The 22,801-nt window shown below is 38.3% G+C and overlaps 15 non-coding genes across 15 annotated transcripts; all 15 read right to left on the bottom strand.

Annotated features, from left to right (window-relative positions):
• Positions 1–1,180: 1,180 nt before the first annotated feature.
• trnar-ucu lies at positions 1,181–1,266 on the bottom strand. Its single transcript is given in 2 exon segments — positions 1,181–1,216; positions 1,230–1,266. It is a non-coding gene; the product is annotated as a tRNA-Arg (tRNA).
• Positions 1,267–2,740: 1,474 nt separating this feature from the next.
• trnar-ucu lies at positions 2,741–2,826 on the bottom strand. Its single transcript is given in 2 exon segments — positions 2,741–2,776; positions 2,790–2,826. It is a non-coding gene; the product is annotated as a tRNA-Arg (tRNA).
• A 1,859-nt stretch (positions 2,827–4,685) lies between these two features.
• Positions 4,686–4,771, bottom strand: trnar-ucu. Its single transcript is given in 2 exon segments — positions 4,686–4,721; positions 4,735–4,771. It is a non-coding gene; the product is annotated as a tRNA-Arg (tRNA).
• A 1,176-nt stretch (positions 4,772–5,947) lies between these two features.
• On the bottom strand, positions 5,948–6,033 carry trnar-ucu. The gene is given in 2 exon segments: positions 5,948–5,983; positions 5,997–6,033. It is a non-coding gene; the product is annotated as a tRNA-Arg (tRNA).
• A 1,228-nt stretch (positions 6,034–7,261) lies between these two features.
• Positions 7,262–7,347, bottom strand: trnar-ucu. The gene is given in 2 exon segments: positions 7,262–7,297; positions 7,311–7,347. It is a non-coding gene; the product is annotated as a tRNA-Arg (tRNA).
• Positions 7,348–7,892: 545 nt separating this feature from the next.
• Positions 7,893–7,978, bottom strand: trnar-ucu. Its single transcript is given in 2 exon segments — positions 7,893–7,928; positions 7,942–7,978. It is a non-coding gene; the product is annotated as a tRNA-Arg (tRNA).
• An 842-nt stretch (positions 7,979–8,820) lies between these two features.
• Positions 8,821–8,906, bottom strand: trnar-ucu. The gene is given in 2 exon segments: positions 8,821–8,856; positions 8,870–8,906. It is a non-coding gene; the product is annotated as a tRNA-Arg (tRNA).
• Positions 8,907–11,654: 2,748 nt separating this feature from the next.
• On the bottom strand, positions 11,655–11,740 carry trnar-ucu. The gene is given in 2 exon segments: positions 11,655–11,690; positions 11,704–11,740. It is a non-coding gene; the product is annotated as a tRNA-Arg (tRNA).
• Positions 11,741–13,229: 1,489 nt separating this feature from the next.
• trnar-ucu lies at positions 13,230–13,315 on the bottom strand. The gene is given in 2 exon segments: positions 13,230–13,265; positions 13,279–13,315. It is a non-coding gene; the product is annotated as a tRNA-Arg (tRNA).
• Positions 13,316–14,154: 839 nt separating this feature from the next.
• On the bottom strand, positions 14,155–14,240 carry trnar-ucu. Its single transcript is given in 2 exon segments — positions 14,155–14,190; positions 14,204–14,240. It is a non-coding gene; the product is annotated as a tRNA-Arg (tRNA).
• Positions 14,241–15,082: 842 nt separating this feature from the next.
• trnar-ucu lies at positions 15,083–15,168 on the bottom strand. The gene is given in 2 exon segments: positions 15,083–15,118; positions 15,132–15,168. It is a non-coding gene; the product is annotated as a tRNA-Arg (tRNA).
• A 2,749-nt stretch (positions 15,169–17,917) lies between these two features.
• trnar-ucu lies at positions 17,918–18,003 on the bottom strand. Its single transcript is given in 2 exon segments — positions 17,918–17,953; positions 17,967–18,003. It is a non-coding gene; the product is annotated as a tRNA-Arg (tRNA).
• An 831-nt stretch (positions 18,004–18,834) lies between these two features.
• On the bottom strand, positions 18,835–18,920 carry trnar-ucu. The gene is given in 2 exon segments: positions 18,835–18,870; positions 18,884–18,920. It is a non-coding gene; the product is annotated as a tRNA-Arg (tRNA).
• Positions 18,921–20,016: 1,096 nt separating this feature from the next.
• On the bottom strand, positions 20,017–20,102 carry trnar-ucu. The gene is given in 2 exon segments: positions 20,017–20,052; positions 20,066–20,102. It is a non-coding gene; the product is annotated as a tRNA-Arg (tRNA).
• Positions 20,103–21,573: 1,471 nt separating this feature from the next.
• On the bottom strand, positions 21,574–21,659 carry trnar-ucu. Its single transcript is given in 2 exon segments — positions 21,574–21,609; positions 21,623–21,659. It is a non-coding gene; the product is annotated as a tRNA-Arg (tRNA).
• Positions 21,660–22,801: the final 1,142 nt, after the last annotated feature.

The raw sequence follows: 22,801 nt of genomic DNA, 5'->3' as shown, positions 1-22,801 counted from the left end.
GGTGCTCCTCAGGGCCCTCTTTTTTTCCCCTAATTTGCCATGATTGATAACCATATCCATTTAAAAACATTTCTTAACATTCTCCATAGAATTAGCCAAAACTTTTGTCAATTAGCTTAAATTTCTTTCTCTGGCAAACATTACACAAGAATTTAGAAGACATGAATCCACTAGAAACTAAAGCAAAAATAAAAAGAATTCCCCATTGAATTATGTACCACTAGCTCCATTATCACTGGGACTGGCCAATTTGGGGCATGATGGAACGGTCCTGGAAAACCAATATCTTGTTTCAGGTGTAGCTCAGTACGAAGGTGCTCCTCAGGGCCCTCTTTTTTCCCTAATTTGCCATGATTGATAACATTCTCCATAGAATTAGCCAAAACTTTTGTCAATTAGCTTAAATTTCTTTCTCTGGCAAACATTATACAAGAATTTAGAAGACATGAATCCACTAGAAACTAAAGCAAAAATAAAAATAATTCCCAATTGAATTATGTACCACTAGCTCCATTATCACTTGGACTGGCCAATTTGGGGTGAGATGGAACGGTCTTGGAAAAACAATATCTTGTTTCAAGTTCTCACATCATGAGACTGTCATTGTGTGGAAACATTGGGATGAAGCTTTTAAGTAGCAACACCACAGATAGAAGGGAACTTAACTGCAGTAGGACAAAACCCACATTTTTGAAGACTAACTTCATCAAGTTCACCGGATAGAGGAATTTCCTTTACTTTTTTGTTTCATTTTCATTTCATCCTTTAAATTAGTCAAATGATGTCACATAAGTATGACTCTGGTGGGATTCGAACCCACAACCTTTGAAAGTCTTCATACACCTAGAAGTCCAACACGCTATCCATTGCGCCACAGAGCCCAGATACTACTCCATACTCAGGTGTAGCTGGCCAATTTGGGGCATGATGAAACGGTCCTGGAAAACCAATATCTTGTTTCAAGTTCTCACATCATGAGACTGTCATTGTGTGGGAACATTGGGATGAAGCTATTAAGTAGCAACACCACAGATAGAAGGGAACTTTACTCCAGTAGGACAAAACCCCCATCTTTGAAGACTAACAGCTTCATCAAGTTCACCTGATAGAGGAATTTCCTTTCCTTTTTGTTTCATTTTCATTTCATCCTTTAAATTAGTCAAATGATGTCACATAAGTACGACTCTGGTGGGACTCGAACCCACAACCTTTGAATGTCTTCATACACCTAGAAGTCCAATGCGCTATCCATTGCGCCACAGAGCCCTGATATTCCTCAAGGCTCAGGAGTAGCTCAGTACTCAGGTGCTCCTCAGGGTCCTCTTTTTTTTCCCTAATTTGCCATGATTGATAACCATATCCATTTAAAAACATTTCTTAACATTCTCCATAGAATTAGCCAAAACTTTTGTCAATTAGCTTAAATTTCTTTCTCTGGCAAACATTACACAAGAAATTAGAAGACATGAATCCACTAGGATCTGAAGCAAAAATAAAAAGAATTCCCCATTGAATTATGTACCACTAACTCCATTATAACTTGGACTGGCCAATTTGGGGCATGATGAAACGGTCCTGGAAAACCAATATCTTGTTTCAAGTTCTCACATCATGAGACTGTCATTGTGTGAGAACATTGGGATGAAGCTATTAAGTAGCAACACCACAGATAGAAGGGAACTTTACTCCAGTAGGACAAAACCCCCATCTTTGAAGAGTAACAGCTTCATCAAGTTCACTTGATAGAGGCATTTCCTTTCCTTTTTTGTTTCATTTCATCCTTTAAATTAGTCAAATGATGTCACATAAGTACGACTCTGGTCGGACTCGAACCCACAATCTTTGAATATCTTCATACACCTAGAAGTCCAATGCGCTATCCATTGCGCCACAGAGCCCAGATACTCCTCAATACTCAGGTGTAGCTCAGTACTCAGGTGCTCAGGTGCTCCTCAGGGCCCTCTTTTTTTCCCCTAATTTGCCATGATTGATAACCATATCCATTTAAAAACATTTCTTAACATTCTCCATAGAATTAGCCAAAACTTTTGTCAATTAGCTTAAATTTCTTTCTCTGGCAAACATTACACAAGAATTTAGAAGGCATGAATCCACTAGAAACTAAAGCAAAAATAAAAAGATTTCCCCATTGAATTATGTACCACTAACTCCATTATCACTGGGACTGGCCAATTTGGGGCATGATGGAACGGTCCTGGAAAACCAATATCTTGTTTTAGGCGTAGCTCAGTACGAAGGTGCTCCTCAGGGCCCTCTTTTTTTCCCTAATTTGCCATGATTGATAACATTCTCCATAGAATTAGCCAAAACTTTTGTCAATTAGCTTAAATTTCTTTCTCTGGCAAACATTATACAAGAATTTAGAAGACATGAATCCACTAGAAACGAAAGCAAAAATAAAAATAATTCCCAATTGAATTATGTACCACTAGCTCCATTATCACTTGGACTGGCCAATTTGGGGTGAGATGGAACGGTCTTGGAAAAACAATATCTTGTTTCAAGTTCTCACATCATGAGACTGTCATTGTGTGGAAACATTGGGATGAAGCTTTTAAGTAGCAACACCACAGATAGAAGGGAACTTAACTGCAGTAGGACAAAACCCACATTTTTGAAGACTAACTTCATCAAGTTCACCGGATAGAGGAATTTCCTTTACTTTTTTGTTTCATTTTCATTTCATCCTTTAAATTAGTCAAATGATGTCACATAAGTATGACTCTGGTGGGATTCGAACCCACAACCTTTGAAAGTCTTCATACACCTAGAAGTCCAACGCGCTATCCATTGCGCCACAGAGCCCAGATACTACTCAACACTCAGGTGTAGCTGGCCAATTTGGGGCATGATGAAACGGTCCTGGAAAACCAATATCTTATTTCAAGTTCTCACATCATGAGACTGTCATTGTGTGGGAACATTGGGATGAAGCTATTAAGTAGCAACACCACAGATAGAAGGGAACTTAACTCCAGTAGGACAAAACCCCCATCTTTGAAGACTAACAGCTTCATCAAGTTCACCTGATAGAGGCATTTCCTTTCCTTTTTTGTTTCATTTCATCCTTTAAATTAGTCAAATGATGTCACATAAGTACGACTCTGGTGGGACTCGAACCCACAACCTTTGAATGTCTTCATACACCTAGAAGTCCAATGCGCTATCCATTGCGCCACAGAGAACAGATACTCCTCAAAACTCAGGTGTAGCTCAGTACTCAGGTGCTCAGGTGCTCCTCAGGGCCCTCTTTTTTTCCCTAATTTGCCATGATTGATAACCATATCCATTTAAAAACATTTCTTAACATTCTCCATAGAATTAGCCAAAACTTTTGTCAATTAGCTTAAATTTCTTTCTCTGGCAAACATTACACAAGAATTTAGAAGACATGAATCCACTAGAAACTAAAGCAAAAATAAAAAGAATTCCCCATTGAATTATGTACCACTAGCTCCATTATCACTGGGACTGGCCAATTTGGGGCATGATGGAACGGTCCTGGAAAACCAATATCTTGTTTCAGGTGTAGCTCAGTACGAAGGTGCTCCTCAGGGCCCTCTTTTTTTCCCTAATTTGCCATGATTGATAACATTCTCCATAGAATTAGCCAAAACTTTTGTCAATTAGCTTAAATTTCTTTCTCTGGCAAACATTATACAAGAATTTAGAAGACATGAATCCACTAGAAACGAAAGCAAAAATAAAAATAATTCCCAATTGAATTATGTACCACTAGCTCCATTATCACTTGGACTGGCCAATTTGGGGTGAGATGGAACGGTCTTGGAAAAACAATATCTTCTTTCAAGTTCTCACATCATGAGACTGTCATTGTGTGGAAACATTGGGATGAAGCTTTTAAGTAGCAACACCACAGATAGAAGGGAACTTAACTGCAGTAGGACAAAACCCACATTTTTGAAGACTAACTTCATCAAGTTCACCGGATAGAGGAATTTCCTTTACTTTTTTGTTTCATTTTCATTTCATCCTTTAAATTAGTCAAATGATGTCACATAAGTATAACTCTGGTGGGATTTGAACCCAAAACCTTTGAATGTCTTCATACACCTAGAAGTCCAATGCGCTATCCATTGCGCCACTGAGCCCAGATACTCCTCAATACTCAGGTGTAGCTCAGTACTCAGGTGCTCCTCAGGGAACTCTTTTTTTTCCCTAATTTGCCATGATTGATAACCATATCCATTTAAAAACATTTCTTAACATTCTCCATAGAATTAGCCAAAACTTTTGTCAATTAGCTTAAATTTCTTTCTCTGGCAAACATTACACAAGAAATTAGAAGACATGAATCCACTAGGATCTGAAGCAAAAATAAAAAGAATTCCCCATATAATTATGTACCACTAACTCCATTATCACTTGGACTGGCCAATTTGGGGCATGATGAAACGGTCCTGGAAAACCAATATCTTGTTTCAAGTTCTCACATCATGAGACTGTCATTGTGTGGGAACATTGGGATGAAGCTATTAAGTAGCAACACCACAGATAAAAGGGAACTTAACTCCAGTAGGACAAAACCCCCATCTTTGAAGACTAACAGCTTCATCAAGTACACCTGATAGAGGAATTTCCTTTCCTTTTTTGTTTCATTTTCATTTCATCCTTTAAATTAGTCAAATGATGTCACATAAGTACGACTCTGGTGGGACTCGAACCCACAACCTTTGAATGTCTTCATACACCTAGAAGTCCAATGCGCTATCCATTGCGCCACAGAGCCCTGATATTCCTCAATGCTCAGGAGTACCTCTGTACTCAGGTGCTCCTCAGGGTCCTCTTTTTTTCCCTAATTTGCCATGATTGATAATCATATCCATTTAAAAACATTTCTTAACATTCTCCATAGAATTAGCCAAAACTTTTGTCAATTAGCTTAAATTTCTTTCTCTGGCAAACATTACACAAGAAATTAGAAGACATGAATCCACTAGGATCTGAAGCAAAAATAAAAAGAATTCCCCATTGAATTATGTACCACTAACTCCATTATAACTTGGACTGGCCAATTTGGGGCATGATGAAACGGTCCTGGAAAACCAATATCTTGTTTCAAGTTCTCACATCATGAGACTGTCATTGTGTGAGAACATTGGGATGAAGCTATTAAGTAGCAACACCACAGATAGAAGGGAACTTAACTCCAGTAGGACAAAACCCCCATCTTTGAAGACTAACAGCTTCATCAAGTTCACCTGATAGAGGCATTTCCTTTCCTTTTTTGTTTCATTTCATCCTTTAAATTAGTCAAATGATGTCATATAAGTACGACTCTGGTGGGACTCGAACCCACAACCATTGAATGTCTTCATACACCGAGAAGTCCAATGCGCTATCCATTGCGCCACAGAGCCCTGATATTCCTCAATGCTCAGGAGTACCTCAGTACTCAGGTGCTCCTCAGGGTCCTCTTTTTTTCCCTAATTTGCCATGATTGATAACCATATCCATTTAAAAACATTTCTTAACATTCTCCATAGAATTAGCCAAAACTTTTGTCAATTAGCTTAAATTTCTTTCTCTGGCAAACATTACACAAGAAATTAGAAGACATGAATCCACTAGGATCTGAAGCAAAAATAAAAAGAATTCCCCATTGAATTATGTACCACTAACTCCATTATAACTTGGACTGGCCAATTTGGGGCATGATGAAACGGTCCTGGAAAACCAATATCTTGTTTCAAGTTCTCACATCATGAGACTGTCATTGTGTGAGAACATTGGGATGAAGCTATTAAGTAGCAACACCACAGATAGAAGGGAACTTAACTCCAGTAGGACAAAACCCCCATCTTTGAAGACTAACAGCTTCATCAAGTTCACCTGATAGAGGCATTTCCTTTCATTTTTTGTTTCATTTCATCCTTTAAATTAGTCAAATGATGTCACATAAGTACGACTCTGGTGGGACTCGAACCCACAACCTTTGAATGTCTTCATACACCTAGAAGTCCAATGCGCTATCCATTGCGCCACAGAGCCCTGATATTGCTCAATACTCAGGTGTAGCTCAGTACTCAGGTGCTCAGGTGCTCCTCAGGGCCCTCTTTTTTTCCCCTAATTTGCCATGATTGATAACCATATCCATTTAAAAACATTTCTTAACATTCTCCATAGAATTAGCCAAAACTTTTGTCAATTAGCTTAAATTTCTTTCTCTGGCAAACATTACACAAGAATTTAGAAGACATGAATCCACTAGAAACTAAAGCAAAAATAAAAAGAATTCCCCATTGAATTATGTACCACTAGCTCCATTATCACTGGGACTGGCCAATTTGGGGCATGATGGAACGGTCCTGGAAAACCAATATCTTGTTTCAGGTGTAGCTCAGTACGAAGGTGCTCCTCAGGGCCCTCTTTTTTTCCCTAATTTGCCATGATTGATAACATTCTCCATAGAATTAGCCAAAACTTTTGTCAATTAGCTTAAATTTCTTTCTCTGGCAAACATTATACAAGAATTTAGAAGACATGAATCCACTAGAAACTAAAGCAAAAATAAAAATAATTCCCAATTGAATTATGTACCACTAGCTCCATTATCACTTGGACTGGCCAATTTGGGGTGAGATGGAACGGTCTTGGAAAAACAATATCTTGTTTCAAGTTCTCACATCATGAGACTGTCATTGTGTGGAAACATTGGGATGAAGCTTTTAAGTAGCAACACCACAGATAGAAGGGAACTTAACTGCAGTAGGACAAAACCCACATTTTTGAAGACTAACTTCATCAAGTTCACCGGATAGAGGAATTTCCTTTACTTTTTTGTTTCATTTTCATTTCATCCTTTAAATTAGTCAAATGATGTCACATAAGTATGACTCTGGTGGGATTCGAACCCACAACCTTTGAAAGTCTTCATACACCTAGAAGTCCAACACGCTATCCATTGCGCCACAGAGCCCAGATACTACTCCATACTCAGGTGTAGCTGGCCAATTTGGGGCATGATGAAACGGTCCTGGAAAACCAATATCTTGTTTCAAGTTCTCACATCATGAGACTGTCATTGTGTGGGAACATTGGGATGAAGCTATTAAGTAGCAACACCACAGATAGAAGGGAACTTTACTCCAGTAGGACAAAACCCCCATCTTTGAAGACTAACAGCTTCATCAAGTTCACCTGATAGAGGAATTTCCTTTCCTTTTTTGTTTCATTTTCATTTCATCCTTTAAATTAGTCAAATGATGTCACATAAGTACGACTCTGGTGGGACTCGAACCCACAACCTTTGAATGTCTTCATACACCTAGAAGTCCAATGCGCTATCCATTGCGCCACAGAGCCCTGATATTCCTCAAGGCTCAGGAGTAGCTCAGTACTCAGGTGCTCCTCAGGGTCCTCTTTTTTTCCCTAATTTGCCATGATTGATAACCATATCCATTTAAAAACATTTCTTAACATTCTCCATAGAATTAGCCAAAACTTTTGTCAATTAGCTTAAATTTCTTTCTCTGGCAAACATTACACAAGAAATTAGAAGACATGAATCCACTAGGATCTGAAGCAAAAATAAAAAGAATTCCCCATTGAATTATGTACCACTAACTCCATTATAACTTGGACTGGCCAATTTGGGGCATGATGAAACGGTCCTGGAAAACCAATATCTTGTTTCAAGTTCTCACATCATGAGACTGTCATTGTGTGAGAACATTGGGATGAAGCTATTAAGTAGCAACACCACAGATAGAAGGGAACTTTACTCCAGTAGGACAAAACCCCCATCTTTGAAGACTAACAGCTTCATCAAGTTCACTTGATAGAGGCATTTCCTTTCCTTTTTTGTTTCATTTCATCCTTTAAATTAGTCAAATGATGTCACATAAGTACGACTCTGGTGGGACTCGAACCCACAACCTTTGAATGTCTTCATACACCTAGAAGTCCAATGCGCTATCCATTGCGCCACAGAGCCCAGATACTCCTCAATACTCAGGTGTAGCTCAGTACTCAGGTGCTCAGGTGCTCCTCAGGGCCCTCTTTTTTTCCCCTAATTTGCCATGATTGATAACCATATCCATTTAAAAACATTTCTTAACATTCTCCATAGAATTAGCCAAAACTTTTGTCAATTAGCTTAAATTTCTTTCTCTGGCAAACATTACACAAGAATTTAGAAGGCATGAATCCACTAGAAACTAAAGCAAAAATAAAAAGATTTCCCCATTGAATTATGTACCACTAACTCCATTATCACTGGGACTGGCCAATTTGGGGCATGATGGAACGGTCCTGGAAAACCAATATCTTGTTTTAGGCGTAGCTCAGTACGAAGGTGCTCCTCAGGGCCCTCTTTTTTTCCCTAATTTGCCATGATTGATAACATTCTCCATAGAATTAGCCAAAACTTTTGTCAATTAAATTAAATTTCTTTCTCTGGCAAACATTATACAAGAATTTAGAAGACATGAATCCACTAGAAACTAAAGCAAAAACAACAATAATTCCCAATTGAATTATGTACTAATAGCTCCATTATCACTTGGACTGGCCAATTTGGGGTGAGATGGAACGGTCTTGGAAAAACAATATCTTGTTTCAAGTTCTCACATCATGAGACTGTCATTGTGTGGAAACATTGGGATGAAGCTTTTAAGTAGCAACACCACAGATAGAAGGGAACTTAACTGCAGTAGGACAAAACCCACATTTTTGAAGACTAACTTCATCAAGTTCACCGGATAGAGGAATTTCCTTTACTTTTTTGTTTCATTTTCATTTCATCCTTTAAATTAGTCAAATGATGTCACATAAGTATGACTCTGGTGGGATTCGAACCCACAACCTTTGAATGTCTTCATACACCTAGAAGTCCAATGCGCTATCCATTGCGCCACAGAGCCCAGATACTCCTCAATACTCAGGTGTAGCTCAGTACTCAGGTGCTCCTCAGGGAACTCTTTTTTTTCCCTAATTTGCCATGATTGATAACCATATCCATTTAAAAACATTTCTTAACATTCTCCATAGAATTAGCCAAAACTTTTGTCAATTAGCTTAAATTTCTTTCTCTGGCAAACATTACACAAGAAATTAGAAGACATGAATCCACTAGGATCTGAAGCAAAAATAAAAAGAATTCCCCATTGAATTATGTACCACTAACTCCATTATCACTTGGACTGGCCAATTTGGGGCATGATGAAACGGTCCTGGAAAACCAATATCTTGTTTCAAGTTCTCACATCATGAGACTGTCATTGTGTGGGAACATTGGGATGAAGCTATTAAGTAGCAACACCACAGATAGAAGGGAACTTAACTCCAGTAGGACAAAACCCCCATCTTTGAAGACTAACAGCTTCATCAAGTTCACCTGATAGAGGAATTTCCTTTCCTTTTTTGTTTCATTTTCATTTCATCCTTTAAATTAGTCAAATGATGTCACATAAGTACGACTCTGGTGGGACTCGAACCCACAACCTTTGAATGTCTTCATACACCTAGAAGCCAATGCGCTATCCATTGCGCCACAGAGCCCTGATATTCCTCAATGCTCAGGAGTACCTCAGTACTCAGGTGCTCCTCAGGGTCCTCTTTTTTTCCCTAATTTGCCATGATTGATAACCATATCCATTTAAAAACATTTCTTAACATTCTCCATATAATTAGCCAAAACTTTTGTCAATTAGCTTAAATTTCTTTCTCTGGCAAACATTACACAAGAAATTAGAAGACATGAATCCACTAGGATCTGAAGCAAAAATAAAAAGAATTCCCCATTGAATTATGTACCACTAACTCCATTATAACTTGGACTGGCCAATTTGGGGCATGATGTAATGGTCCTGGAAAACCAATATCTTGTTTCAAGTTCTCACATCATGAGACTGTCATTGTGTGAGAACATTGGGATGAAGCTATTAAGTAGCAACACCACAGATAGAAGGGAACTTAACTCCAGTAGGACAAAACCCCCATCTTTGAAGACTAACAGCTAAATCAAGTTCACCTGATAGAGGCATTTCCTTTCCTTTTTTGTTTCATTTCATCCTTTAAATTAGTCAAAGATGTCACATAAGTACGACTCTGGTGGGACTCGAACCCACAACCTTTGAATGTCTTCATACACTTAGAAATCCAATGCGCTATGCATTGCGCCACAGAGCCCAGATACTACGCAATACTCAGGTGTAGCTCAGTACTCAGGTGCTCAGGTGCTCCTCAGGGCCCTCTTTTTTTCCCCTAATTTGCCATGATTGATAACCATATCCATTTAAAAACATTTCTTAACATTCTCCATAGAATTAGCCAAAACTTTTGTCAATTAGCTTAAATTTCTTTCTCTGGCAAACATTACACAAGAATTTAGAAGACATGAATCCACTAGAAACTAAAGCAAAAATTAAAAGAATTCCCCATTGAATTATGTACCACTAGCTCCATTATCACTGGGACTGGCCAATTTGGGGCATGATGGAACGGTCCTGGAAAACCAATATCTTGTTTTAGGCGTAGCTCAGTACGAAGGTGCTCCTCAGGGCCCTCTTTTTTTCCCTAATTTGCCATGATTGATAACATTCTCCATAGAATTAGCCAAAACTTTTGTCAATTAGCTTAAATTTCTTTCTCTGGCAAACATTATACAAGAATTTAGAAGACATGAATCCACTAGAAACTAAAGCAAAAACAAAAATAATTCCCAATTGAATTATGTACCACTAGCTCCATTATCACTTGGACTGGCCAATTTGGGGTGAGATGGAACGGTCTTGGAAAAACAATATCTTGTTTCAAGTTCTCACATCATGAGACTGTCATTGTGTGGAAACATTGGGATGAAGCTTTTAAGTAGCAACACCACATATAGAAGGGAACTTAACTGCAGTAGGACAAAACCCACATTTTTGAAGACTAACTTCATCAAGTTCACCGGATAGAGGAATTTCCTTTACTTTTTTGTTTCATTTTCATTTCATCCTTTAAATTAGTCAAATGATGTCACATAAGTATGACTCTGGTGGGATTCGAACCCACAATCTTTGAATGTCTTCATACACCTAGAAGTCCAATGCGCTATCCATTGCGCCACAGAGCCCAGATCCTCCTCAATACTCAGGTGTAGCTCAGTACTCAGGTGCTCAGGTGCTCCTCAGGGAACTCTTTTTTTCCCTAATTTGCCATGATTGATAACCATATCCATTTAAAAACATTTCTTAACACTCTCCATAGAATTAGCCAAAACTTTTGTCAATTAGCTTAAATTTCTTTCTCTGGCAAACATTACACAAAAAATTAGAAGACATGAATCCACTAGGATCTGAAGCAAAAATAAAAAGAATTCCCCATTGAATTATGTACCACTAACTCCATTATCACTTGGACTGGCCAATTTGGGGCATGATGAAACGGTCCTGGAAAACCAATATCTTGTTTCAAGTTCTCACATCATGAGACTGTCATTGTGTGGGAACATTGGAATGAAGCTATTAAGTAGCAACACCACAGATAGAAGGGAACTTTACTCCAGTAGGACAAAACCCCCATCTTTGAAGACTAACAGCTTCATCAAGTTCACCTGATAGAGGCATTTCCTTTCCTTTTTTGTTTCATTTCATCCTTTAAATTAGTCAAATGATGTCACATAAGTACGACTCTGGTGGGACTCGAACCCACAACCTTTGAATGTCTTCATACACCTAGAAGTCCAATGCGCTATCCATTGCGCCACAGAGCCCTGATATTCCTCAATGCTCAGGAGTAGCTCAGTACTCAGGTGCTCCTCAGGGTCCTCTTTTTTTTCCCTAATTTGCCATGATTGATAACCATATCCATTTAAAAACATTTCTTAACATTCTCCATAGAATTAGCCAAAACTTTTGTCAATTAGCTTAAATTTCTTTCTCTGGCAAACATTACACAAGAATTTAGAAGACATGAATCCACTAGAAACTAAAGCAAAAATAAAAAGAATTCCCCATTGAATTATGTACCACTAGCTCCATTATCACTGGGACTGGCCAATTTGGGGCATGATGGAACGGTCCTGGAAAACCAATATCTTGTTTCAGGTGTAGCTCAGTACGAAGGTGCTCCTCAGGGCCCTCTTTTTTTCCCTAATTTGCCATGATTGATAATCATATCCATTTAAAAACATTTCTTAACATTCTCCATAGAATTAGCCAAAACTTTTGTCAATTAGCTTAAATTTCTTTCTCTGGCAAACATTACACAAGAAATTAGAAGACATGAATCCACTAGGATCTGAAGCAAAAATAAAAAGAATTCCCCATTGAATTATGTACCACTAACTCCATTATAACTTGGACTGGCCAATTTGGGGCATGATGAAACGGTCCTGGAAAACCAATATCTTGTTTCAAGTTCTCACATCATGAGACTGTCATTGTGTGAGAACATTGGGATGAAGCTATTAAGTAGCAACACCACAGATAGAAGGGAACTTAACTCCAGTAGGACAAAACCCCCATCTTTGAAGACTAACAGCTTCATCAAGTTCACCTGATAGAGGCATTTCCTTTCCTTTTTTGTTTCATTTCATCCTTTAAATTAGTCAAATGATGTCATATAAGTACGACTCTGGTGGGACTCGAACCCACAACCATTGAATGTCTTCATACACCGAGAAGTCCAATGCGCTATCCATTGCGCCACAGAGCCCTGATATTCCTCAATGCTCAGGAGTACCTCAGTACTCAGGTGCTCCTCAGGGTCCTCTTTTTTTCCCTAATTTGCCATGATTGATAACCATATCCATTTAAAAACATTTCTTAACATTCTCCATAGAATTAGCCAAAACTTTTGTCAATTAGCTTAAATTTCTTTCTCTGGCAAACATTACACAAGAAATTAGAAGACATGAATCCACTAGGATCTGAAGCAAAAATAAAAAGAATTCCCCATTGAATTATGTACCACTAACTCCATTATAACTTGGACTGGCCAATTTGGGGCATGATGAAACGGTCCTGGAAAACCAATATCTTGTTTCAAGTTCTCACATCATGAGACTGTCATTGTGTGAGAACATTGGGATGAAGCTATTAAGTAGCAACACCACAGATAGAAGGGAACTTAACTCCAGTAGGACAAAACCCCCATCTTTGAAGACTAACAGCTTCATCAAGTTCACCTGATAGAGGCATTTCCTTTCATTTTTTGTTTCATTTCATCCTTTAAATTAGTCAAATGATGTCACATAAGTACGACTCTGGTGGGACTCGAACCCACAACCTTTGAATGTCTTCATACACCTAGAAGTCCAATGCGCTATCCATTGCGCCACAGAGCCCTGATATTGCTCAATACTCAGGTGTAGCTCAGTACTCAGGTGCTCAGGTGCTCCTCAGGGCCCTCTTTTTTTCCCCTAATTTGCCATGATTGATAACCATATCCATTTAAAAACATTTCTTAACATTCTCCATAGAATTAGCCAAAACTTTTGTCAATTAGCTTAAATTTCTTTCTCTGGCAAACATTACACAAGAATTTAGAAGACATGAATCCACTAGAAACTAAAGCAAAAATAAAAAGAATTCCCCATTGAATTATGTACCACTAGCTCCATTATCACTGGGACTGGCCAATTTGGGGCATGATGGAACGGTCCTGGAAAACCAATATCTTGTTTCAGGTGTAGCTCAGTACGAAGGTGCTCCTCAGGGCCCTCTTTTTTTCCCTAATTTGCCATGATTGATAACATTCTCCATAGAATTAGCCAAAACTTTTGTCAATTAGCTTAAATTTCTTTCTCTGGCAAACATTACACAAGAAATTAGAAGACATGAATCCACTAGGATCTGAAGCAAAAATAAAAAGAATTCCCCATTGAATTATGTACCACTAACTCCATTATAACTTGGACTGGCCAATTTGGGGCATGATGAAACGGTCCTGGAAAACCAATATCTTGTTTCAAGTTCTCACATCATGAGACTGTCATTGTGTGAGAACATTGGGATGAAGCTATTAAGTAGCAACACCACAGATAGAAGGGAACTTTACTCCAGTAGGACAAAACCCCCATCTTTGAAGACTAACAGCTTCATCAAGTTCACTTGATAGAGGCATTTCCTTTCCTTTTTTGTTTCATTTCATCCTTTAAATTAGTCAAATGATGTCACATAAGTACGACTCTGGTGGGACTCGAACCCACAACCTTTGAATGTCTTCATACACCTAGAAGTCCAATGCGCTATCCATTGCGCCACAGAGCCCAGATACTCCTCAATACTCAGGTGTAGCTCAGTACTCAGGTGCTCAGGTGCTCCTCAGGGCCCTCTTTTTTTCCCCTAATTTGCCATGATTGATAACCATATCCATTTAAAAACATTTCTTAACATTCTCCATAGAATTAGCCAAAACTTTTGTCAATTAGCTTAAATTTCTTTCTCTGGCAAACATTACACAAGAATTTAGAAGGCATGAATCCACTAGAAACTAAAGCAAAAATAAAAAGATTTCCCCATTGAATTATGTACCACTAACTCCATTATCACTGGGACTGGCCAATTTGGGGCATGATGGAACGGTCCTGGAAAACCAATATCTTGTTTTAGGCGTAGCTCAGTACGAAGGTGCTCCTCAGGGCCCTCTTTTTTTCCCTAATTTGCCATGATTGATAACATTCTCCATAGAATTAGCCAAAACTTTTGTCAATTAAATTAAATTTCTTTCTCTGGCAAACATTATACAAGAATTTAGAAGACATGAATCCACTAGAAACTAAAGCAAAAACAACAATAATTCCCAATTGAATTATGTACTAATAGCTCCATTATCACTTGGACTGGCCAATTTGGGGTGAGATGGAACGGTCTTGGAAAAACAATATCTTGTTTCAAGTTCTCACATCATGAGACTGTCATTGTGTGGAAACATTGGGATGAAGCTTTTAAGTAGCAACACCACAGATAGAAGGGAACTTAACTGCAGTAGGACAAAACCCACATTTTTGAAGACTAACTTCATCAAGTTCACCGGATAGAGGAATTTCCTTTACTTTTTTGTTTCATTTTCATTTCATCCTTTAAATTAGTCAAATGATGTCACATAAGTATGACTCTGGTGGGATTCGAACCCACAACCTTTGAATGTCTTCATACACCTAGAAGTCCAATGCGCTATCCATTGCGCCACAGAGCCCAGATACTCCTCAATACTCAGGTGTAGCTCAGTACTCAGGTGCTCCTCAGGGAACTCTTTTTTTTCCCTAATTTGCCATGATTGATAACCATATCCATTTAAAAACATTTCTTAACATTCTCCATAGAATTAGCCAAAACTTTTGTCAATTAGCTTAAATTTCTTTCTCTGGCAAACATTACACAAGAAATTAGAAGACATGAATCCACTAGGATCTGAAGCAAAAATAAAAAGAATTCCCCATTGAATTATGTACCACTAACTCCATTATCACTTGGACTGGCCAATTTGGGGCATGATGAAACGGTCCTGGAAAACCAATATCTTGTTTCAAGTTCTCACATCATGAGACTGTCATTGTGTGGGAACATTGGGATGAAGCTATTAAGTAGCAACACCACAGATAGAAGGGAACTTAACTCCAGTAGGACAAAACCCCCATCTTTGAAGACTAACAGCTTCATCAAGTTCACCTGATAGAGGAATTTCCTTTCCTTTTTTGTTTCATTTTCATTTCATCCTTTAAATTAGTCAAATGATGTCACATAAGTACGACTCTGGTGGGACTCGAACCCACAACCTTTGAATGTCTTCATACACCTAGAAGCCAATGCGCTATCCATTGCGCCACAGAGCCCTGATATTCCTCAATGCTCAGGAGTACCTCAGTACTCAGGTGCTCCTCAGGGTCCTCTTTTTTTCCCTAATTTGCCATGATTGATAACCATATCCATTTAAAAACATTTCTTAACATTCTCCATATAATTAGCCAAAACTTTTGTCAATTAGCTTAAATTTCTTTCTCTGGCAAACATTACACAAGAAATTAGAAGACATGAATCCACTAGGATCTGAAGCAAAAATAAAAAGAATTCCCCATTGAATTATGTACCACTAACTCCATTATAACTTGGACTGGCCAATTTGGGGCATGATGTAATGGTCCTGGAAAACCAATATCTTGTTTCAAGTTCTCACATCATGAGACTGTCATTGTGTGAGAACATTGGGATGAAGCTATTAAGTAGCAACACCACAGATAGAAGGGAACTTAACTCCAGTAGGACAAAACCCCCATCTTTGAAGACTAACAGCTAAATCAAGTTCACCTGATAGAGGCATTTCCTTTCCTTTTTTGTTTCATTTCATCCTTTAAATTAGTCAAAGATGTCACATAAGTACGACTCTGGTGGGACTCGAACCCACAACCTTTGAATGTCTTCATACACTTAGAAATCCAATGCGCTATGCATTGCGCCACAGAGCCCAGATACTACGCAATACTCAGGTGTAGCTCAGTACTCAGGTGCTCAGGTGCTCCTCAGGGCCCTCTTTTTTTCCCCTAATTTGCCATGATTGATAACCATATCCATTTAAAAACATTTCTTAACATTCTCCATAGAATTAGCCAAAACTTTTGTCAATTAGCTTAAATTTCTTTCTCTGGCAAACATTACACAAGAATTTAGAAGACATGAATCCACTAGAAACTAAAGCAAAAATTAAAAGAATTCCCCATTGAATTATGTACCACTAGCTCCATTATCACTGGGACTGGCCAATTTGGGGCATGATGGAACGGTCCTGGAAAACCAATATCTTGTTTTAGGCGTAGCTCAGTACGAAGGTGCTCCTCAGGGCCCTCTTTTTTTCCCTAATTTGCCATGATTGATAACATTCTCCATAGAATTAGCCAAAACTTTTGTCAATTAGCTTAAATTTCTTTCTCTGGCAAACATTATACAAGAATTTAGAAGACATGAATCCACTAGAAACTAAAGCAAAAACAAAAATAATTCCCAATTGAATTATGTACCACTAGCTCCATTATCACTTGGACTGGCCAATTTGGGGTGAGATGGAACGGTCTTGGAAAAACAATATCTTGTTTCAAGTTCTCACATCATGAGACTGTCATTGTGTGGAAACATTGGGATGAAGCTTTTAAGTAGCAACACCACATATAGAAGGGAACTTAACTGCAGTAGGACAAAACCCACATTTTTGAAGACTAACTTCATCAAGTTCACCGGATAGAGGAATTTCCTTTACTTTTTTGTTTCATTTTCATTTCATCCTTTAAATTAGTCAAATGATGTCACATAAGTATGACTCTGGTGGGATTCGAACCCACAATCTTTGAATGTCTTCATACACCTAGAAGTCCAATGCGCTATCCATTGCGCCACAGAGCCCAGATCCTCCTCAATACTCAGGTGTAGCTCAGTACTCAGGTGCTCAGGTGCTCCTCAGGGAACTCTTTTTTTTCCCTAATTTGCCATGATTGATAACCATATCCATTTAAAAACATTTCTTAACACTCTCCATAGAATTAGCCAAAACTTTTGTCAATTAGCTTAAATTTCTTTCTCTGGCAAACATTACACAAAAAATTAGAAGACATGAATCCACTAGGATCTGAAGCAAAAATAAAAAGAATTCCCCATTGAATTATGTACCACTAACTCCATTATCACTTGGACTGGCCAATTTGGGGCATGATGAAACGGTCCTGGAAAACCAATATCTTGTTTCAAGTTCTCACATCATGAGACTGTCATTGTGTGGGAACATTGGAATGAAGCTATTAAGTAGCAACACCACAGATAGAAGGGAACTTTACTCCAGTAGGACAAAACCCCCATCTTTGAAGACTAACAGCTTCATCAAGTTCACCTGATAGAGGCATTTCCTTTCCTTTTTTGTTTCATTTCATCCTTTAAATTAGTCAAATGATGTCACATAAGTACGACTCTGGTGGGACTCGAACCCACAACCTTTGAATGTCTTCATACACCTAGAAGTCCAATGCGCTATCCATTGCGCCACAGAGCCCTGATATTCCTCAATGCTCAGGAGTAGCTCAGTACTCAGGTGCTCCTCAGGGTCCTCTTTTTTTTCCCTAATTTGCCATGATTGATAACCATATCCATTTAAAAACATTTCTTAACATTCTCCATAGAATTAGCCAAAACTTTTGTCAATTAGCTTAAATTTCTTTCTCTGGCAAACATTACACAAGAATTTAGAAGACATGAATCCACTAGAAACTAAAGCAAAAATAAAAAGAATTCCCCATTGAATTATGTACCACTAGCTCCATTATCACTGGGACTGGCCAATTTGGGGCATGATGGAACGGTCCTGGAAAACCAATATCTTGTTTCAGGTGTAGCTCAGTACGAAGGTGCTCCTCAGGGCCCTCTTTTTTTCCCTAATTTGCCATGATTGATAACATTCTCCATAGAATTAGCCAAAACTTTTGTCAATTAGCTTAAATTTCTTTCTCTGGCAAACATTATACAAGAATTTAGAAGACATGAATCCACTAGAAACTAAAGCAAAAATAAAAATAATTCCCCATTGAATTATGTACCACTAACTCCATTATAACTTGGACTGGCCAATTTGGGGCATGATGAAACGGTCCTGGAAAACCAATATCTTGTTTCAAGTTCTCACATCATGAGACTGTCATTGTGTGAGAACATTGGGATGAAGCTATTAAGTAGCAACACCACAGATAGAAGGGAACTTAACTCCAGTAGGACAAAACCCCCATCTTTGAAGACTAACAGCTTCATCAAGTTCACCTGATAGAGGCATTTCCTTTCCTTTTTTGTTTCATTTCATCCTTTAAATTAGTCAAATGATGTCACATAAGTACGACTCTGGTGGGACTCGAACCCACAACCTTTGAATGTCTTCATACTCCTAGAAGTCCAATGCGCTATCCATTGCGCCACAGAGCCCTGATATTGCTCAATACTCAGGTGTAGCTCAGTACTCAGGTGCTCAGGTGCTCCTCAGGGCCCTCTTTTTTTCCCCTAATTTGCCATGATTGATAACCATATCCATTTAAAAACATTTCTTAACATTCTCCATAGAATTAGCCAAAACTTTTGTCAATTAGCTTAAATTTCTTTCTCATTACACAAGAATTTAGAAGACATGAATCCACTAGAAACTAAAGCAAAAATAAAAAGAATTCCCCATTGAATTATGTACAGATGAAGCCACTTGGATTTGTGAGTTAAATGCGTCATGACTCAGAGTTAATTGAAGAAACTGTGTTATCTAAAGTTATCTTATCTCATTTAATGCATTTAACCTTTTCATTAGCATACCAAAGCACCATTGTTCACAATGGTGAATGCTTTAATTAGATGGGATGTTGTGACACAGTTTTCTGTGTTAAATGAGATAAATGGGATATCTGTGTTTAGTTATTCTGTGTCAAACAGACAAACCAAAGTGGCTGCATCTGTACCACTAGCTCCATTATCACTGGGACTGGCCAATTTGGGGCATGATGGAACGGTCCTGGAAAACCAATATCTTGTTTCAGGTGTAGCTCAGTACGAAGGTGCTCCTCAGGGCCCTCTTTTTTTCCCTAATTTGCCATGATTGATAACATTCTCCATAGAATTAGCCAAAACTTTTGTCAATTAGCTTAAATTTCTTTCTCTGGCAAACATTATACAAGAATTTAGAAGACATGAATCCACTAGAAACTAAAGCAAAAATAAAAATAATTCCCAATTGAATTATGTACCACTAGCTCCATTATCACTTGGACTGGCCAATTTGGGGTGAGATGGAACGGTCTTGGAAAAACAATATCTTGTTTCAAGTTCTCACATCATGAGACTGTCATTGTGTGGAAACATTGGGATGAAGCTTTTAAGTAGCAACACCACAGATAGAAGGGAACTTAACTGCAGTAGGACAAAACCCACATTTTTGAAGACTAACTTCATCAAGTTCACCGGATAGAGGAATTTCCTTTACTTTTTTGTTTCATTTTCATTTCATCCTTTAAATTAGTCAAATGATGTCACATAAGTATGACTCTGGTGGGATTCGAACCCACAACCTTTGAATGTCTTCATACACCTAGAAGTCCAATGCGCTATCCATTGCGCCACAGAGCCCAGATACTCCTCAATACTCAGGTGTAGCTCAGTACTCAGGTGCTCCTCAGGGTCCTCTTTTTTTCCCTAATTTGCCATGATTGATAACCATATCCATTTAAAAACATTTCTTAACATTCTCCATAGAATTAGCCAAAACTTTTGTCAATTAGCTTAAATTTCTTTCTCTGGCAAACATTACACAAGAAATTAGAAGACATGAATCCACTAGGATCTGAAGCAAAAATAAAAAGAATTCCCCATTGAATTATGTACCACTAACTCCATTATAACTTGGACTGGCCAATTTGGGGCATGATGAAACGGTCCTGGAAAACCAATATCTTGTTTCAAGTTCTCACATCATGAGACTGTCATTGTGTGAGAACATTGGGATGAAGCTATTAAGAAGCAACACCACAGATAGAAGGGAACTTAACTCCAGTAGGACAAAACCCCCATCTTTGAAGACTAACAGCTTCATCAAGTTCACCTGATAGAGGCATTTCCTTTCCTTTTTTGTTTCATTTCATCCTTTAAATTAGTCAAATGATGTCACATAAGTACGACTCTGGTGGGACTCGAACCCACAACCTTTGACTGTCTTCATACACCTAGAAGACCAATGCGCTATCCATTGCGCCACAGAGCCCAGAGACACCTCAATACTCAGGTGTAGCTCAGTACTCAGGTGCTCAGGTGCTCCGCAGGGCCCTCTTTTTTTCCCTAATTTGCCATGATTGATAACCATATCCATTTAAAAACATTTCTTAACATTCTCCATAGAATTAGCCAAAACTTTTGTCAATTAGCTTAAATTTCTTTCTCTGGCAAACATTACACAAGAATTTAGAAGACATGAATCCACTAGAAACTAAAGCAAAAATAAAAAGAATTCCCCATTGAATTATGTACCACTAGCTCCATTATCACTGGGACTGGCCAATTTGGGGCATGATGGAACGGTCCTGGAAAACCAATATCTTGTTTTAGGTGTAGCTCAGTACGAAGGTGCTCCTCAGGGCCCTCTTTTTTTCCCTAATTTGCCACGATTGATAACATTCTCCATAGAATTAGCCAAAACTTTTGTCAATTAGCTTAAATTTCTTTCTCTGGCAAACATTATACAAGAATTTAGAAGACATGAATCCACTAGAAACTAAAGCAAAAACAAAAATAATTCCCAATTGAATTATGTACCACTAGCTCCATTATCACTTGGACTGGCCAATTTGGGGTGAGATGGAACGGTCTTGGAAAAACAATATCTTGTTTCAAGTTCTCACATCATGAGACTGTCATTGTGTGGAAACATTGGGATGAAGCTTTTAAGTAGCAACACCACAGATAGAAGGGAACTTAACTGCAGTAGGACAAAACCCACATTTTGAAGACTAACTTCATCAAGTTCACCGGATAGAGGAATTTCCTTTACTTTTTTGTTTCATTTTCATTTCATCCTTTAAATTAGTCAAATGATGTCACATAAGTATGACTCTGGTGGGATTCGAACCCACAACCTTTGAATGTCTTCATACACTTAGAAGTCCAATGCGCTATCCATTGCGCCACAGAGCCCAGATACTCCTCAATACTCAGGTGTAGCTCAGTACTCAGGTGCTCCTCAGGGTCCTCTTTTTTTCCCTAATTTGCCATGATTGATAACCATATCCATTTAAAAACATTTCTTAACATTCTCCATAGAATTAGCCAAAACTTTTGTCAATTAGCTTAAATTTCTTTCTCTGGCAAACATTACACAAGAAATTAGAAGACATGAATCCACTAGGATCTGAAGCAAAAATAAAAGAATTCCCCATTGAATTATGTACCACTAACTCCATTATAACTTGGACTGGCCAATTTGGGGCATGATGAAACGGTCCTGGAAAACCAATATCTTGTTTCAAGTTCTCACATCATGAGACTGTCATTGTGTGAGAACATTGGGATGAAGCTATTAAGAAGCAACACCACAGATAGAAGGGAACTTAACTCCAGTAGGACAAAACCCCCATCTTTGAAGACTAACAGCTTCATCAAGTTCACCTGATAGAGGCATTTCCTTTCCTTTTTTGTTTCATTTCATCCTTTAAATTAGTCAAATGATGTCACATAAGTACGACTCTGGTGGGACTCGAACCCACAACCTTTGAATGTCTTCATACACCTAGAAGACCAATGCGCTATCCATTGCGCCACAGAGCCCAGAGACACCTCAATACTCAGGTGTAGCTCAGTACTCAGGTGCTCAGGTGCTCCTCAGGGCCCTCTTTTTTTTCCCTAATTTGCCATGATTGATAACCATATCCATTTAAAAACATTTCTTAACATTCTCCATAGAATTAGCCAAAACTTTTGTCAATTAGCTTAAATTTCTTTCTCTGGCAAACATTACACAAGAATTTAGAAGACATGAATCCACTAGAAACTAAAGCAAAAATAAAAAGAATTCCCCATTGAATTATGTACCACTAGCTCCATTATCACTGGGACTGGCCAATTTGGGGCATGATGGAACGGTCCTGGAAAACCAATATCTTGTTTTAGGTGTAGCTCAGTACGAAGGTGCTCCTCAGGGCCCTCTTTTTTTCCCTAATTTGCCATGATTGATAACATTCTCCATAGAATTAGCCAAAACTTTTGTCAATTAGCTTAAATTTCTTTCTCTGGCAAACATTATACAAGAATTTAGAAGACATGAATCCACTAGAAACTAA

Source organism: Xenopus laevis, chromosome 9_10L (genome assembly GCF_017654675.1).
Source record: "Xenopus laevis strain J_2021 chromosome 9_10L, Xenopus_laevis_v10.1, whole genome shotgun sequence".
Classification (NCBI taxonomy): Eukaryota; Metazoa; Chordata; class Amphibia; order Anura; family Pipidae; genus Xenopus; species Xenopus laevis.
This window is presented reverse-complemented; position numbering and strand designations above follow the sequence as displayed.